Here is an 18,406-nt window from a genome sequence, read left to right on the forward strand (position 1 = left end):
CAATTAGTTTACTCACAGATTCGTTCAGGTTGTTACATAACAACTAGAACTATTCCATAAAGAAGTTAGTCCCAAATGACTGCCACTAAGGAGTCACTTCTCCAAACACACAGCAACATACAAAATGGAGAACACACACTGATCAGAACATGGAGGCCATGCGCTCCTCCATGCTAGTACAACAGACTGCACCCTCTTCAAGTCACATGTAGTGGAAGCCTGTCCCAGCTCAGGAGGAAACAGGACGTCTTCTCCTGAGTGGTAGAAAACATCCCCTAATGTGTCCACTGTAGGAATGTTCTACTTGACTGCAGTTTCACATCCCACAAAATCAATAAAAGAGAAATAAAGCAAGGTAAAGAAAGTCAAATATATAGACTATAGTCAAAGCTGTTGGAATTCTGCCTGGGTCAGAGGAATGTGCCACAAGCGTAGGCACCGGCAGATATTCCTGTCGACCTCCCTGCGTCTCCCAACCTCTGCTGATAAGCAGGCGAGGTCCGGCGATTCTTCTCAGATGTATGAGAGGAACACACCGTTCTTCCTCTCTCCCCTTTGGTGTCCCCAGGGAGGGGAAAGAAGCAGACAGAAAACTATTTACATCATTTATTTCTGCCTCTTACATCAGTACAGAGAATCATGTCTGCACTCAACAACAGCAAGAAGAAAACTCCTCCCAAGTACATCCAGTACGGGTCATATGACACACACACACACTGAGCTAACATCCGGTGCTCAGTACAGAATGGACTGCCCCTTTGTTCCCATGGCAACAGTCACAAACATCCTGTCTGGCTTTCCAGCCACAAGCAGCTAGCTGAGCTGCTAGAGCCTTTGCTTGCTGCAGCATTGGTGCTTTATGGTAACATACTCCCCCTAAAGTATCAATGTGTGCTGCGAGCAAAGCGTCATCCAGAGAAGAAAACAAACAGTTGTTATATTTATAACATTCCCCTGTTGTTTCAGTTCCACCCTTGGAACTACCCGCCACTGGTTTAACCAATGTACCTCTCTGGTTGTGTGACTTCGCATTACCTCGGTTAACAACTCTCTGTTGTGCCTTTGTCTCTGACTCAGACACAGCTTCAATCTGTCCTTGGTCGTTTACAATAGCAACATATGCAAGGTTAGCAAACTCCTTTGAATACCTCTTGGGTGGTACACCCTTCGTTGCTCTCTCAGACCTACGCATGAGGTTCTTATCCTCTGTGCTCACCGGTTCAACCTTTGAACTCTCTGGAGAACCAGTACTAAGCTTAATCAATGGTTCATCCTCCTCTTCTGAGGGTCTAGTCATTATCTGAGATTTCCTCTCAATGACTGTGACAACTGAGCTGTCTGAGCTATCGCTGTCATCATCAGTACTACTGAACTCAATAAGATCAAACTCATCATCATCATCTGAATCGTTTCCTGTGGGAAATGTCTGTACTATCCGCTCTTGCTTTGGAGCACTCTCTAGGAACTTTGTGAGAATCACCTGACCAGATTCAGACAAAATTACTCTGTAGAGACCCTTTTCATAACCCACAAAAATGCCTCTGGCATTCTTTACACCACCTGGAGCTTCTGTTCTCACATGAGACCCGAAAACCTTAAAATAGGCAACAGAAGGTTTTCTATTGAACAGCTTCTCAAAAGGAGAACATCCCAACTCTGTTGAGACTTTTCTCAGCCACACATGAAGATAGGACGCTAGCGATTCGGCCCAATATTCATGTGACAAATGTGAACTCAGCAATTGCGCATGCATCCCCTTTTGCAATTCTTTGTTCACTTTTACACAGACCCCTCTGTTCCACGCTTCTTGCGAAACTGCAACTTTGTGGTCTATCCCTTTTCCATCCAGGAACTTCTGAAACTTCTGTAACAGAAAAACTTGTTTGTCATCTGTGAAAAGACAATCAATGTTAGCATCATGCATACTTTTAACCTTGTCACAAAACTCCTGAAACTTTTCTAAAGTTTCTTGCGGTTTCTCCATCATATAAACCCAAGAATAATTAGTGAAACAATCCACACACACAAGGTAAAACTTTGCACCGCCTCTAGATGGTTCTAGAGGACCAATCACATCAGCATACACCCGCTGAAATGCTCTGTCGACCTTTTTCGTCACCTTCCTGGTGCTCACACTGGTCTTGGTCACCCCTGCAAGAGAGATTTCGTTAGAAACATCAGAAGAATTACATTTCATGTAATCACTTTGATCAAAAGTCAACAAATACAGTCCATCTTTCTCTTTGGCAGTAAGAAACAGTTCTCCATCTTTGTAGATCTTGCAGCTTTTAGCATCATAGGACAGTTTCAGTCCTTTCTTTGCAATCTGCGACACGCTCAGCAGATTAAATCTCAGTTCTGGAACCAGGTAAACATCATTTATAGTCAAGTTCAGACTCTCAAGATACACAGTCCCAATTCCAGTCGCTTCCAGCTCTTGACCGTTGGCCTGTTTCACAGTGAAGCTTTGCTTCTTCAACGTCGAAAACAGTCCTCTGTGCGGGCACATATGAACCGTGGCGCCCGTGTCAATTATGAACGAGTTCCCAACATCTGGCGTGGTTCCTTTCGCCATCATAGCCTTTGCAGGTTTCACCTGGCACTTGGTACGGCTTTTGCCTGACGCCTGAGGCTTCGTAGAGCTGCTCTTTGCTCCTCTTGACTGGCGCGGCTTCTTACAGTTTCGCTGTAGATGCCCAGTCTGTCCACAATTGTAGCATCGGACAGCACTCAATGCTACACCATGCTCTCCAGTAGCATCAGCAGTGGGGGAATTAGAACTCCGTTCCTCCCTCCCCCTGTCTTTTTCTTCCAGTGCAGCAAGTCTTTCATGTTCATTCAGGACCACAGCACAAACTCTCTCCGCGGTCAGCTGCGCGGCCGGTAGGGAACCAAGCTGACTGGCAACAACCTTGTAGGTGCGGCTAAGGCTGTTTATCATCATGAAGCAAAACACTTCCTCCTGAAGACGGAAATTGCGTTCCACCATCTGTTGACGCAGAAACTTCATTTCTGTCAGGTGCGCTTGAACATCTCCATCAGGCGCAAGTCTCAGATTGGTCAATTTCTCAAAATACAGCAACGCTGAAGAACCAGCATCTCTCTGATGCGTTGTACGCAGCGTGTCCCATACCTCTTTCGCATTTTCTAAATGCTGAACATGCACCAACTGATCATCTGAGACACACAGAATTATAGCAGTCCTGGCCCTTACATTCTGTGACTCCCAACCTCTGGTTGGTGCTGCAGGGATGGGGTTTTCAATTACATCAAAAAGCCTCTGATTCTGCAGCAGGGCCTTCATCTTTACAGACCAAGATGAATAATTGTCATTGGATAAGGAAGGTGGGCAAGGCAAAGCTCCTTTCTTGGCATCCATCTTGAAGCCAAGCCTCTCTCACCTCCAATGTCAAACAAACTGTAAAATCCAACAGTCGTTTTTTTTCTTTCTCACGCAGCAAACTGCAAATTGTTTACGCTCTTTGCACCTGGCAGCTAAACTCAGGCTGCTATTGAAAAGTCCCTTCCAAGAGCTCGTAAACCTTGTAGCCAAAACATTCTTTCGTTTTGTTTCGCTTTCCCAGGCTTACACTCAGAGTCCAGCCCCTTTGCCAGTAACTTTCCATCTTTCCGTTACCTAGCAACAATGCATTTCAATGGGACTTCTTATCTACCACAAAAATTTGTGGAATGCAGGCCTCTTCCTCCGGAGCTTTTGTTTTCTTTGAAACGCAGCTCCGTGAACCAGGGGATTAATCTTCCTGCGTTCACACTTTTAGCCCGAAATGCAGCATACCTTGAATTTTGTTGCTCTGGAAAAACACCTCTTCTTTCCATCAGCTGTCTGTGGAGCCTCTGGCTGCTTTCAGACGCTTCTCTTCCTCCTTGGAGCAGAGGAGGACAATCCACCAGCCTCTCATGCAGATGTCCGATGAATCGCAACCATCTGAAGGCTGCCACTGTTGGAATTCTGCCTGGGTCAGAGGAATGTGCCACAAGCGTAGGCACCGGCAGATATTCCTGTCGACCTCCCTGCGTCTCCCAACCTCTGCTGATAAGCAGGCGAGGTCCGGCGATTCTTCTCAGATGTATGAGAGGAACACACCGTTCTTCCTCTCTCCCCTTTGGTGTCCCCAGGGAGGGGAAAGAAGCAGACAGAAAACTATTCACATCATTTATTTCTGCCTCTTACATCAGTACAGTACAGTACAGTACACAAGCAGCTAGCTGAGCTGCTAGAGCCTTTGCTTGCTGCAGCATTGGTGCTTTATGGTAACAAAAGCAACATAATAGAAAACAAATACTCTCTTAAAGATTGAGCTTGCAGGGCAGCAGTTGAAGAAGGAGCAAAAAGGGTTTTCTTGTGTGTGTTTCTTTGTGGCTGATTAGCTGCTCTCCCTGTGCAAAGGTCAGAGGGGGCTGGGTTTCTGTTGAGGCAGGTGATTAGCTGTGGGAAGAGTTTATCAGAGCTTGCAGGGCAGCAGCGCGCGCAGTTTGATCCGTCTTTTAGATTTAGGGGAGCTAGTCTCAAACGTTTGTTGGGGGAGACCTAGGTTTTTTTTGTGGGGGGAGTTATTTGTCCTGTCTTCACGCTTTTTATGATGGAGGACCGCTGTAGCCACCCCCAACGACACGTTCTCAAGATGGAGGGGGAGGGAACAGCTGCAGTCGCCTGCGGTTCCTGCGCAATGTTTGCCATCTTGCCAAAGGTTGCAGGCAGCTTTACCTGCAGCAATTGCATGTTGATTGCCCTCTTAAAAGACAAAGTCCAGCAACTGGAGGAACGTGTAGCTACGCTCCAAAGAATTAGAGAGCTGGAGCTCTTCTTGGAAGCAACAGAGCACACCGTCTCCACCAAGGAGGAGACAGGGGACTCCCCTGAGAAGGACGCTAGTTCACCAACACAGGAGCCAGATATATGGAGAAATGTGACTCAAAGAAGTAGGAGGCCCAGGGTTTGCTCTGATTGTTTAGAAATACACAATCGCTTTGAGGTCCTCTCCCCTAGCATGGAAGACGAAGAGCAGACTCCATTTGAGGAGCTCTCCCTCATTACAGTCGATCAGGTATATGAAGACGATCAGCAAAGTCAGTCCTCAGGGAATGTGCAGGCAACCTTGGAACGGACAGCTCACGGAAGAACCCCGACCAAACCTAAGAGGAGGCGTGTAGTGGTGATAGGGGATTCCCTACTGAGGGGAACCGAAGAAGTGATCTGTGGGCCTGACAAGATGTCTCGGGAAGTGTGCTGTCTCCCCGGGGCTAAGATCCAAGATGTAACTGAACGACTGCAAGGAATCATAAAACCCACTGACAAATACCCCTTCCTCTTGGTTCATGTGGGAACCAATGACACTGCAAGCAATAGCCTCCAGAAGATCAAAAGAGACTACGAGGCTCTGGGCAGGAAATTGAAGAAATTAAATGCACAAATTGTCATCTCATCTGTCCTCCCAGTTGAACGACGTGGCCCAGGGAGAGAGGGAAAAATAGTGGAAGTGAACAGCTGGCTTCGCAAAAGGTGTAAACAGGAACGGTTTGGATTCTTAGATCATGGACTGCAGTTTCTTGAAGATGGACTTCTGGCAAGCGATGGGCTGCACCTCACAACGGTTGGGAGAAATGTTTTGGCCAAAAATCTCAGAAACCTCATCAGGAGGGCTTTAAACTGACTAATGTGGGGGAGGGAGACAGTGCTCCTGAAGGTAGGAGTCTATCAATTGATGAAGATGATCATCCAAATGTCATAGACCAAATGGAGCAAACAGGACGCAGACCTAGTGGTGGGAGGAAAAAATCCTTAAATAAGAGACACGGGGGAATGATTAATGGACTTCAATGTCTGTACACTAATGCGCAAAGCATGGGAAATAAACAAGATGAGCTTGAGCTCTTGGTACAGCAAACTAAATATGACATAATAGGCATCACTGAAACCTGGTGGGATAAGTCCCACGATTGGAATGTAATAATGGGGGGATACAATCTATTTCAGAGAAACAGACCAGACAAGAAAGGAGGAGGAGTGGTGTTATATGTCAGTGATGTGTATACCTGTGAAGAGATCCAAGATTTAGAACCTCAAAGCCAAAGTGAGAGCATTTGGGTCAAAATTCAGGGAGAGAAGAATAACAGTGACCTCATTGTGGGAGTTTACTATAGATCCCCAAGCCAAACGGAGGACATAGATGATGCCTTCCTGGAACAGATGGCCAAGCATGCAAAAGGAAGGGAGATAGTAGTAATGGGGGACTTCAATTACCCGGATATTTGTTGGATGTCAAACTCAGCCAAAAGCATAAGGTCAAACAGATTCCTCACTGGCCTTGCAGACAACTTCATTGTCCAGAAAGTGGGAGAAGCAACAAGAGGAACAGCCATTTTAGATCTGGTCCTAACCAATGTTGATGACCTGGTTAGTGGGGTAGAAGTGGAAGGATCATTAGGCGCGAGTGATCATGCTCTTCTGAAGTTTACTATACAGCGGAAAGGAGCAGCCAAGCATACTAGGACTCAATTTCTTGACTTTAAGAAAGCCGACTTCATAAAACTTAGGGAAGTGCTGGGTGAGATCCCATGGACGGTAATACTAAAAGAAAAGGGAGTTCATGATGGCTGGGAGTTTGTTAAGAGGGAGATAGTAAAAGCACAACGTCAGGCAATACCAATGAGACGGAAACATGGAAGGTGCCTAAAGAAGCCAGGGTGGCTATCTAAAGAACTTTTAACTGAGTTAAGATTTAAAAAGGATGTGTACAAAAAATGGAAAAGGGGGGAAACCACCAAAGAGGAATTTAAACAAATAGCCAGCACGTGTAGACACAAAGTCAGAAAAGCTAAAGCACAGAATGAACTCAGGCTTGCTAGAGAAGTTAAAAGCAACAAAAAAGCCTTTTATGGTTATGTTCGTAGCAAAAGGAAGAACAAAGAAACAGTGGGGTCACTCAGAGGAGAAGATGGTGAAATGCAAACAGGGGACACAGAAAGGGCTGAACTCCTCAATGCCTTCTTTGCCTCAGTCTTCTCTGATAAAGAAAACAATGCCCGACCTGAAGAATTTGGAGCAAATGATTCAGCAAAGGAAACACAGCCCAGAATAACTAAGGAGATAGTACAAGAATACTTGGCTAGTTTAGATGTATTCAAGTCTCCAGGGCCAGATGAACTGCATCCAAGAGTATTAAAAGAACTGGCAGATGTGATCTCAGAACCACTGGCAGTCATCTTTGAGATGCAGAACAGGCGAAGTCCTGGCAGACTGGAGGAGGGCAAATGTTGTCCCTATTTTCAAAAAGGGGAAAAGAGAGGACCCAAATAATTACCGCCCAGTCAGTCTGACATCAATACCAGGGAAGATTCTGGAGCAGATCATTAAGCAAACAGTCTGTGAGCACCTAGAAAGGAATGCTGTGATCACCAATAGTCAGCATGGATTTCTGAAAAATAAGTCATGTCAGACTAACCTGATCTCGTTTTTTGACAGAATTACAAGCCTGGTAGATGAAGGGAATGCAGTGGATGTAGCCTACCTTGATTTCAGCAAGGCATTTGACAAGGTGCCCCATGATATTCTTGTAAAGAAGCTGGTAAAATGCGGTCTTGACTATGCTACCACTCAGTGGATTTGTAACTGGCTGACTGACCGAACCCAAAGGGTGCTCATCAATGGTTCCTCTTCATCCTGGAGAAGAGTGACTAGTGGGGTGCCACAGGGTTCTGTCTTGGGCCCGGTCTTATTCAACATCTTTATCAACGACTTGGATGATGGACTCAAGGGCATCCTGATCAAATTTGCAGATGACACCAAACTGGGAGGGGTGGCTAACACCCCAGAGGACAGGATCACACTTCAAAACGACCTTGACAGATTAGAGAACTGGGCAAAAACAAACAAGATGAATTTTAACAGGGAGAAATGTAAAGTATTGCACTTGGGCAAAAAAAAATAAGAGGCACAAATACAAGATGGGGGACACCTGACTTGAGAGCAGTACATGTGAAAAGGATCTAGGAGTAATAGTGCCACTGTATTCTCCTCTGGTCAGACCTCACCTGGAGTACTGTGTCCAGGCCTGGAAACGATGCCTTATGAGGAAGGGCTAAGGGAGCTGGGCATGTTTAGCCTGGAGAAGAGGAGGTTAAGGGGTGATATGATAGCCATGTTCAAATATATAAAAGGATGTCACATAGAGGAGGGAGAAAGGTTGTTTTCTGCTGCTCCAGAGAAGCGGACACGGAGCAATGGATTCAAACTACAAGAAAGAAGATTCCACCTAAACATTAGGAAGAACTTCCTGATAGTAAGAGCTGTTCGACAGTGGAATTTGCTGCCAAGGAGTGTGGTGGAGTCTCCTTCTTTGGAGGTCTTTAAGCAGAGGCTTGACACCCATATGTCAGGAGTGCTCTGATGGTGTTTCCTGCTTGGCAGGGGGTTGGACTCGATGGCCCTTGTGGTCTCTTCCAACTCTATGATTCTATGATATCAAAATAAAACATTACAAAGGAGGTCAACTACAGAATACATATTTAACACAGTAGGGCTAGGTGAGTCTGGGCCTCACCCCCTAGGCCAGGTGGAAAGGGCCTTTTTAAAAAGGAGAAGAAAGAGGAGGAGGAGGAAGAGGAAGAGGAGGAAGAGGAGGAGGAGGAAGCAGCCTCTAGCTCTCCTAGAAGAAAGATTGCAATGCAAAATGTGGAAGCAACTGAAAGGATTTCTGGGAGAAGAATCAGGCTGGTTTCTCCTGCCTTCCAGTCAATGCATGAAGTCAGAACTGACTGACAAGGAAGTCATTTGTATCTTGCGAATAATGGATGCTTGGCTCTAGTGGGGGTCCTCACCTGGGGGTCCTCAGGAGTTGTTCTCCCCCCACCCCCACTCCCCTGCTTCTGTCTCCTTTTCTTGCACTTGTACTCTTTGCCCCTCTCAAGACAGACTCCTGGGGTGGGGTCCCTTTTTCTTTGCTCCAAGGGCCAGGAATGTATCTCGTCAACCCCTGAGGGCCAAGTGGACAGGGTCAAAAGACACCTCCCTTGAAATATAGGCGGGTTATTTATTATTATTATTCTGTTAGATAGCTTAGCACACAGAGAGACAATGATGCCAAGGTCCCTGGAGGCTCAGTGAGTAGCAGCGCCCATTTCCGGCTGGTTTTCCAGCAACAATCCGTTTGGGACAGAGAGGATGTGGTCCTGGGATGCCCTGCTCTGGGTGCGAGGGGATTGCTGCAGTGGCCTCCGTGGGGAGCTGCCCTGGGAGACACTGGGAAACTGGTCCCCAATGCAGCAGCCAGACTCTGGGCTGGGATCCCTCTCTTTATTCCTGGCCTTTCTCTCCCCAACTTTTTTTTTTGGGGGGGGGGGCTAGTCCACCTCCTTGTCCAGCTTTGGAAAACCATTTGCAGATGTTTCCTCTGTTGTGCAACGAGGCTGAGCGATGTCACATAAAGTCCCAGGGACTCCTTTGTTTAAAGAAGGGAGATTTTGTTCTGAAGGGGGGGGCGGAGGGCCAAATGAGTTTGGGATCCTCTGATCTGCAGGAAGGAGAGCGTGGCAGACCTGGCCCCTCCCTGGCAGGACCCTCTCCTCCCTGACTTGGGGTCCCACCCCCTGCAGGAGCAGATCAGTCCCCCCAGACCCCCCCCAGATCCCAGAGAGAGAGAGAGGAGACTCACCAGATCCCAGGAGGGGGCAGCGAGGCAGCCCTTGCAGCAGAGACACAAAGCAACACCCCCCCTTCCTTGCAGGAAAGGACTGGGGAGGGAGGGGCCTTGGCTCTGGAGGACCTGGCCCCCTCTTGCTTCCTGTCCTCTCTAGGAAGGCAGCTCACTTCCCTTTAACCCTTGCCAAGCCGAGTCCACCCAGCTCAGCCCTCTCTCGCTTGGCAGAACCTCAGATTATTATTATTTTTTATGGATTTAGGGGGCACCTGCCCCCCTGGCTACGCCACTGCCCAGATATCCTTTTGGGGGTGAGGCTCTTGGCTGGACTCTGAGCATCTCCCTCCCTTGGCCAGAAACCAGAGGAAGAGCTTGCAGGGAAAAGGGCTTTGCAGGAGGCAAGGAAGCTCCTCCTAGAATTCAGGAGTGGAGAGATAGGAGGGGATCCCAGGGTCATCTAGTCCAACCCGAAGCAAGAGGGGGCCGGGTCTAGTTCCCTAAACAGGCAGCCCTGTTTAGGGAAGCTTTTAATGTTTAATAGGTTATTGTATTTTAGTGTTTGATTGGAAGCTGCCCAGAGTGGCTGGTGAAACCCAGCCAGATGGGCGGGGTATAAATAATAATAATAATAATAATAATTATTATTATTATTATTACAACCCCCAGCAATGCAGGAATCTCAGCTAAAGCATCCATGGCAGATGGCCGTCCGATCTCTTCTTAGAAACTGTTGTGACGTGGGGTTTGTGATTTCAGCTCTCTTGATATAACATGCTGGAGACAGTTCTCTAGTAACACTTCTTTATTAAAGCAACAAGACTAAAGACTGGGGAGAGGAAAGCTACATTTATAGGGACAGGGAACTAGCAAGAAAGGATACATTTTGGAGGGAACAATATCAGGCAATCACAGTCCTGCCTTTTGGAGGGAACCAATAAGACAGAGGATCCAAATACAGCAGCTTAAATGAACCAATAGTAGCTGTACCCTCTGGAACCAAAAGGCAGTTACTTTACCCTAATGCAAATACAGACAATAATAATACAGATATAAAATCCTTTGACTCAATACACAACACCCCTCCCCCCCTAGTGAGCACAGCAGACGTAATCTCTCAGGTACTGTGGGGTCCTACAACTTCTACTTGATCTCCTGACAACAGGTGTTGCAGGTTCTGGATTGGGTGTTACCTGTGGTAGAGGGGCTGCTCTAGGGGTTTCGTCAGGAACAGATGGAGTCCCAGACATCTCAGGGTCCCCTATCTGTACCTCGTCATCGTGAGGACTAGCAGACCCTGGTTCATTTGTTAAAGCCCCTGGTGACTGCACCTCTGGGCCATTTTCACTCTGGTCTTGCAGCTCTGCGTCCTTAGCCAGGGATGAATTATCTGGCTCCTCCCTGCTGAGCGCCCGGCGCCTCAGCTGATCTATATGTCTCTTCCAAACTTGCCCATTTTCCAAGGTCACATAATAGGACACAGGTCCACTAGCCCGGGTGACCACACCAGCCACCCACCGCGAACCTCGTGAATAGTTCCTCACCCAGACCAGATCTTCAGGGGCGAGGTACCTGGTTGTGTCAGTCTCAGCCTGGGGGGTTGCTCTTGAATTACGGTTTGGCATTTTATCCGGGTGGACATAATCCAGCACCGTTACCAGTCTCCTACCCAAGAGCAGCTCAGCTGGCGACTTGCCCGTCGCGGTACACGGCGTCGCATGCTGCAAAAATAACATTCGCGCGATGCGAGCTGACCAGTTACCCTCCATTAAGCGCGCAATGGATTCTTTGGCTGTTCTTACCATGCGCTCAGCCTGCCCATTGGAGGATGGGTGAAAGGGCGCGGATGTGACCCCTCTTATGAAGTTATCAGCCAAGAATGCCCTGAATTCTTGGGATACAAAAGCTGCCCCATTATCTGATACAATGGTCTCAGGTAACCCATGGGTTGCAAACAGCTGCCTCAACACCTTGATTACGGCAGCTGATGCCATGCTAGGGACCATCGCCACTTCTAACCATTTGGAACATGCATCAACGATAACCAAAAAGACCTTTCCTTGGAATGGCCCAGCAAAATCTAAGTGCAGCCGGCTCCAGGGAGATCTGGACTGCTCCCACCAGTGGACTGGTGCTCTGGCCACTTCTGGCTGCACCTCTTGGCATGCCTTGCATGTTCGTACCCATTGTTCTATGTTCTGGTCAATTCCAGGTCACCACACATAACATCGGGCTAGCGACTTCATCCTGACCATTCCCGGGTGTCCCATGTGAAGCGTCTCCAGAACCCTGTTTCTCAGTGGTGCTGGGATGATCACCCTATCTCCCCACAGGAGACAACCCTTATGCATGGACAACTCGTGCTGCCTAGTCACATAAGGCCTGAATTTGTCTTCATGCGGACCACCTGGCCACCCCCTCCCCACCCAAGTGAGCACACGGGAGAGAACAGCATCTTTCCTCGTTTTCTCAGCTATATCAGTAGCCGTTACAGGAGCCCCCGGAAGTGTTTCCAGCATCATTATGTGCTCCGCTGGAGCAGGATCCTCAGTGCTCCCGCCAGGAAGGGGCAATCGACTCAGCGCATCAGCGTAGCACAACCGTTTCCCCGGCACATGGGTCAAGGTGTACTGGAACCCGTTCAGGAATATAGACCAACGTAACATTCTGGGGGAGAGAATTTGTGGCGTTTGTTTGTTCGGGTTGAACAACCCTAACAGTGGCTTGTGGTCCGTTTCAATGTAGAAATGGCGACCGTACACATAATCATGGAACTTTTTGACTCCTGCCACAATTGCAAGCGCCTCTTTGTCAATTTGAGCATAGTTGCGCTCCGTGGGCGACAACGTACGGGAATAGAAAGAGATGGGCTTTTCCGACCCATCCGGTTCCCTATGACTTAGCACCGCCCCCAGGCCGTATTGAGAGGCATCACATGCCAGGACCAGAGGCTTTGACTCGTCATAATGAGCAAGGACGCTCCTGCTACTCAGCATTCCTCGCAAGGAGTCAAAAGCCTTCTGCTGCCCCTGCCCCCATCGCCACACATTCTTTTTCTGCAACAGTCTATGTAATGGTTCAGCTACCGAAGCTTTCTGGGGTAAGAACGAATGATAAAAGTTAATAAGTCCCAGGAATGACTGCAACTCCGTCTTGTTCTGTGGTCGTGGCGCCTCGATGATGGCCTTAATCTTAGCATCTGTGGGGTGGATGCCTGATGCATCAATTTTAAACCCCAAGAAATCCACAGTTGGCACCCCAAAACTGCATTTTTCCTTTTTCAGTTGCAACCCCACCTCCTTGAACTTGAGCAACACTGCACGAACACGCGCAACCAGTTCCTGTGGGTCTTTTCCAGCAATCAAAACGTCATCAAAAAATGGCAACACCCCCGGCAGACCTCTTAACAGGCGTTCCATGAGCCCTTGAAAAATCCCTGGGGCCACACAAACTCCAAATTGTAATCTGTTAACTCTGAACGCCCCTTTATGTGTGACAATAGTCTGTGCTTCCGCTGATTGTGGGGTTACTGGCAGCTGTTGGTAAGCTTGTGCCAGGTCAATTTTGGCGAACACCTTGCCCCCAGCCAGTTTAGCCAACAGATGTGATACGACTGAAATGGGGTATGAGTTTCCCCTGAGTGCCTTATTGATAGTGCATTTGTAATCTGCACAGATCCTGACTTCCCCATTTGCTTTAAGGGGCGTGACAATTGGAGTCTCCCACTTAGCAGAGTCCACGGGTGAGAGAACTCCCTGCTTGACCAATTTATCCAGCTCTGCTTCGATCTTGGGTTGCAGTGCAAATGGCACTCGCCTTGGTTTGAGTCGGATTGGGGCCACCCCAGGGTCCAACTCGAAGTCAACTGGGGGCCCTTTATAACAACCCAGTTTTCCATTAAAGAGACCAGCAAATTCTTTGCATAATGCCTCGCTCATCTCAGGGCAGGTTTGGATTGAATTAAGCCCTGATATACTCAGTCCCAGGGCGGGGAACCAGTCAGTGCCCAGGAGACTGGGGCGACTGCCCTTCGCAATCACCAGTTTGAGTACAGCCTGTTTGTCCCGGAACTGTACTCTCACGGCACACATTCCCATTACATGGATGCGGCCTGCTGAGTATGACTGCAAGGTTGCCGGGAAGGGCTCCAGAGGGGGCAACTTACCCCGGGGAAGAATGTCCTCGCGGTCTGGTCCGACACGATAGTGAATCCAGATCCGGAGTCCACCTCCATGTCGCACTGCTGACCCTCAATCTTCACCTTGACGCGTGCCTTGCCTTGCGCTGGGAACTGCACGACCCTCCCGTTGATCTCCGTTACGTAGTGGCAGTCCTTTAGAAAATGGGTTGCTGTGGGCGGTCTGCGATGCTCCGGTCTAGGTGCTCCTGTCGCTCCCAACACCGCCGATCTACAGACCCTGGTGATGTGACCTGTCTTCCCGCACGTCCGGCACATAGCATCCCGGAAACGACAACTCTTCCGCTCATGGTTTCCGCCACAACCTGGGCACCTGCCTCGGTGATCTTTGTGCACTGTGCAGGCCTGACGCACTGACTCGACCGCACGGACTGGGCTCTGGCTCGGAGTAGCCTCTAGCTCGTCCATGGCATGCACAACTTCTATCTGTGGCTTAGGGGCCTTGCGACTGGCATCAAGCTCCTCTCTTTCATAATTCTCCGTGGCGGTGGCCTCCTTCAAGGCTGAAGCAAGGGTAACCTCTTCTTTAGCCACGATGCGTCTTCTGGCTTTCTTGCTGCTCAGACCACCGATAAACCGATCCAGGAGAGTCTCTTCCAGATTTTGGAAGTCGCAGTGCTGAGCGAGCTTCTGCAGTTCAGCCAGAAATGCAGATACAGACTCCCCAGCATGCTGCTGCCTCTTATGAAACTCCATCCGCCGAGCCATCTTGGTCTCAGTAGGCGCCAAGTGGCTTGTTAGGCAGGCAAGAATATCTTTGAGAGATGTCTCAGTAGGCGCCAAGTGGCTTGTTAGGCAGGCAAGAATATCTTTGAGAGATGTCTCACTTAGCTTCGCTGGAGCAAGCAATGCCTTGGCCAGCTTGAAGGTCTCAGGCCCACAGTAGCTCAGGAATGTGGCCCTTCTTTTGCTGGCATCGGTGATCCCTTGAGCCTCTGCGAAGAACTCGAAGCGTTCGACGTAGTCTTCCCACGTGTGGGGCTCTGATGGCTGGAAGGGCTCCAATACCCTTGGACTCTCCATTGTTCTGTGGGCAGGGTCGTCTTCTCAGCTGCCCAGTGAGTCTTGTTCTTAGCTGCAATCCGGACTCTGAGGCAGGGCTGCGTTTAACCGCTCCTCAGCATTCCGGATCCCATCCTCGTCGCCAGTTGTTGTGACGTGGGGTTTGTGATTTCAGCTCTCTTGATATAACATGCTGGAGACAGTTCTCTAGTAACACTTCTGTATTAAAGCAACAAGACTGAAGACTGGGGAGAGGAAAGCTACATTTATAGGGACAGGGAACTAGCAAGAAAGGATACATTTTGGAGGGAACAATATCAGGCAATCACAGTCCTGCCTTTTGGAGGGAACCAATAAGACAGAGGATCCAAATACAGCAGCTTAAATGAACCAATAGTAGCTGTACCCTCTGGAACCAAAAGGCAGTTACTTTACCCTAATGCAAATACAGACAATAATAATACAGATATAAAATCCTTTGACTCAATACACAACAGAAACCTCCAAGGAAGGAGAGTCCACCACCTCCCAAGGGAGACCTTTCCCCTGCCAAACTTCTCTTAGATGTCCCTCAAGGCAGCGGGTCCTGAGTTCTAGCCCTGCTGAAACCATTGCACTGGCTACCAAGGAGGAACCAAGCGAAGTTCATAATAAATAAATCCCATTCTCATCATAAATGAGTAATACTTTCTTGTGCATGCTTTTTCTGTCTAATAATTCTTATGCATGCTTGTTATGCTAATATACAAAAGTGTATCATTCTCTTTCCAGAAATGCTTAATTGTGAATTCAAGGGACACTGAAGTCCTTGCAGAGATGACAGGACAGCTTTCCAGATTAGTTATCTGGGAGTGAGACAGTTGGCAGAGTGGCATTGGGCTCACTAAGATGCCAGCTACTACAGGAATTGCTTTCTTGAGACTTTTTAGGACTGCAATACCATTTTTTTGGGGGGGGGGAGAGATTCATTTTTAAGTCATGGCAGTGTGCGAGGAAATACTCCACATTTGCCAAGCTTTCAGGAGCAGGACTAAGGGGTGAAATGAAGCCCCCCAGATCCCCAAAGGGTGAGGGAAAGGGTCTATCTCCCTTCTTCCTTTTCATTATCAGTTCTTTTCACCTAGGAAATGGGAAGAAAGCAGCTGCTCATGCTAAGCGCTGGGTTTGTTGGAGTGGAAATTCATGAGCTGACGATGGTATGATTTGTCAGCAATAAATATTATTTGTTCTTATGTGTAAGTGAAGTCACATTTGAAACAATACAGCACCAGTCAAAGGGAATTTCCTAGGAAGTCTTTTATTCAGTCTCACCTGTAATCATGTGTGCTGAACACACAGAAACACATACAGTGGTACCTCTGGTTACAAACTTAATTCATTCCGGAGGTCTGTTCTTAACCTGAGACTGTTCTTAACCAGAGACGTGCTTTCGCTAATCGGGCCTCTTGCTGCCGCTGCACCGCCAGCACACGATTTCCATTCTCGTCCTGGGACAAAGTGCTCAACTCAAAGTAACTCTTCCAGGTTAGCAGAGTTTGTAACCTGAGGCGTTTGTAACTTAGGGTACCACTGTAATGGTAAATTACTGGGAGTTACAGTCTCCAAATAACACTCAACACATGCAAGCAGATTAATGGCATGATTTCCCCACCTTTCTTATAAAAAAATAATAATACAGTGGTACCTCTACTTATGCTCCCCTTGTTACCTATCCTTTGGGATACACACACGGCCAGTGGCGTAGCGTGGGTTGTCAGCACCCGGGGCAAGGCAAGTAATTTGCGCCCCCTAACCCGTGGATTTGTGCCCCCTAACCCTAACCCCCAGATGTTGCGCCCGGTGCGGCCGGCCCCCCCTGCAACCCCCACGCTACGCCACTGCACGCGGCAAACCCAGGAGTGTCTTTCTGGGTTTCGTCCCGCGCATATGCGCATAAGCACTCTACGCATAAGCACATGTGCAAAACAGGCACCTGCGGTTGAGGAGACCTCGGGATCCGACCAGTGCTCCGGAACAGAACCCGTGCGCAACTGGAGATACCACTGTATTGCTGTTATTTTCACAGTACAAAAGATAATTTTAAAGAAAGCAATGACCACAACAGTAAACAACAAATAACTTGTCCTGGTGAAATTGAAGACTTTCATCCTGCCATGTGTTAAAGTTTCATCTGATTATTCTAAAAGATCATGGCACATTTTGCCATTAGTGCTGGGTGGATTCTTGCAACAGTCTTAACAATTCATGTATTTAATAAACATTGGCCAAGTATTATAAAAGGAATATGGATTATGTTCCCCCACCTTCTTGATTTCCCCTGGCAAACAAAATTTAATATACTTAAATTGTGGAGCGCAGAACTGAACACAGTATTCTAGGTGGGGCGTGACCATGGCAGAATAAAGTGGTAATATTCCTGCCCTTGATCGGATTCTGCCTTCTGTGACATTGGCCTCTGCTCCCCTTTTGGTGTCGTCTGCAAATGTGATGAGCATCCCCTCAGTTCCTTCATCCAAGTCATTTATAAAGACGTTGAACAACAACAGGCCCAGGGCAGAACCCTGCAGCACCCCTCTTGTCACTTTTCTCCAGGATGATGAGGAACCATGAAGGAGTCCTCTTTGGGTTCGGTCAGGCAAATCCACCTAACAGTTACCTTGTTCAGCCTCATTTTACCAGCTTCCTCACATAAATGTCGCAGGGGACTTTGTCAAAAGCTTTACTGAAATCAAGATGCAGTATTTTCACAGCAGTCCCCTGATCAACAAAGTTTGTAACTCCATCCAAAAAAAGGGGAAGCGAGATTTCCCTGGCTTTCCTTGTTTTTGAGAAAGCCATGCTTTCATCCTGTATACTTTCAGCATGGGGGGAGCTGTGGAAGGAAAATCTCAAATTCACAGCATGCTATACCCTCAAAGAAAATTATATGAAAATCTTTAATGCTGGTATGTAACACCTAATAAAATGGCAATGATGTATAAAAATAATTCATATTTGTGTTGGAAATGTAACATAGCAGTCGGGACAATGTATCGTGCATGGAGTGTAAAAAAAAGGGAGAATTCTGGGATACAATTTACAATGAGTTAAAAAATATGTTTAAATTAACATTTCCTAAAAAGCCATAAGCTTTTCTCTTAGGAATCCTTGGAGATGAAATCCCCAAGTTCTGAAGAAGTTACTTTATGTGCGCCACCACAGCAGCGAGAATATTGTTAGCACAAAACTGGAAAGGAAACCAAATTCCAATGAAGAGGGAGTGGCAAATTAAGTTGAAAGTTGATGGAATATGAAGAGATGGATAAGCGGACAGGGCAGTTTTGAGGACTTTTAACCTTTTCCCAAAAGGAGAGGTTTAGAGGTCCCCACCTTTCAATATCAAAAGAAATTTCATTTATATTTTTATTCAAATTTAATTTTACAATTTGATCTATATCTAATGAAATCATTATACCCAAGTATTTAATAAAGTCTTTGCACATCCGAAACTGATGGTTTCTATACAATGTAGCCCTTGGCCCTATGAGTAAAATCTCTGATTTTGTCCAATTTA

General features: G+C 47.5%; 1 protein-coding gene across 1 annotated transcript in view; it reads right to left on the reverse strand.

Moving 5' to 3' along the window:
• Positions 1–18,406, reverse strand: part of LOC308475135 (uncharacterized protein) — a 50,120-nt gene that overhangs the window by 10,598 nt on the left and 21,116 nt on the right. The gene's annotated exons all lie outside the window — the stretch shown is intronic.

The sequence above is a fragment of the Podarcis pityusensis genome (assembly GCF_964106645.2).
Source record: "Podarcis pityusensis genome assembly, chromosome: 4".
NCBI lineage: Eukaryota > Metazoa > Chordata > Lepidosauria > Squamata > Lacertidae > Podarcis > Podarcis pityusensis.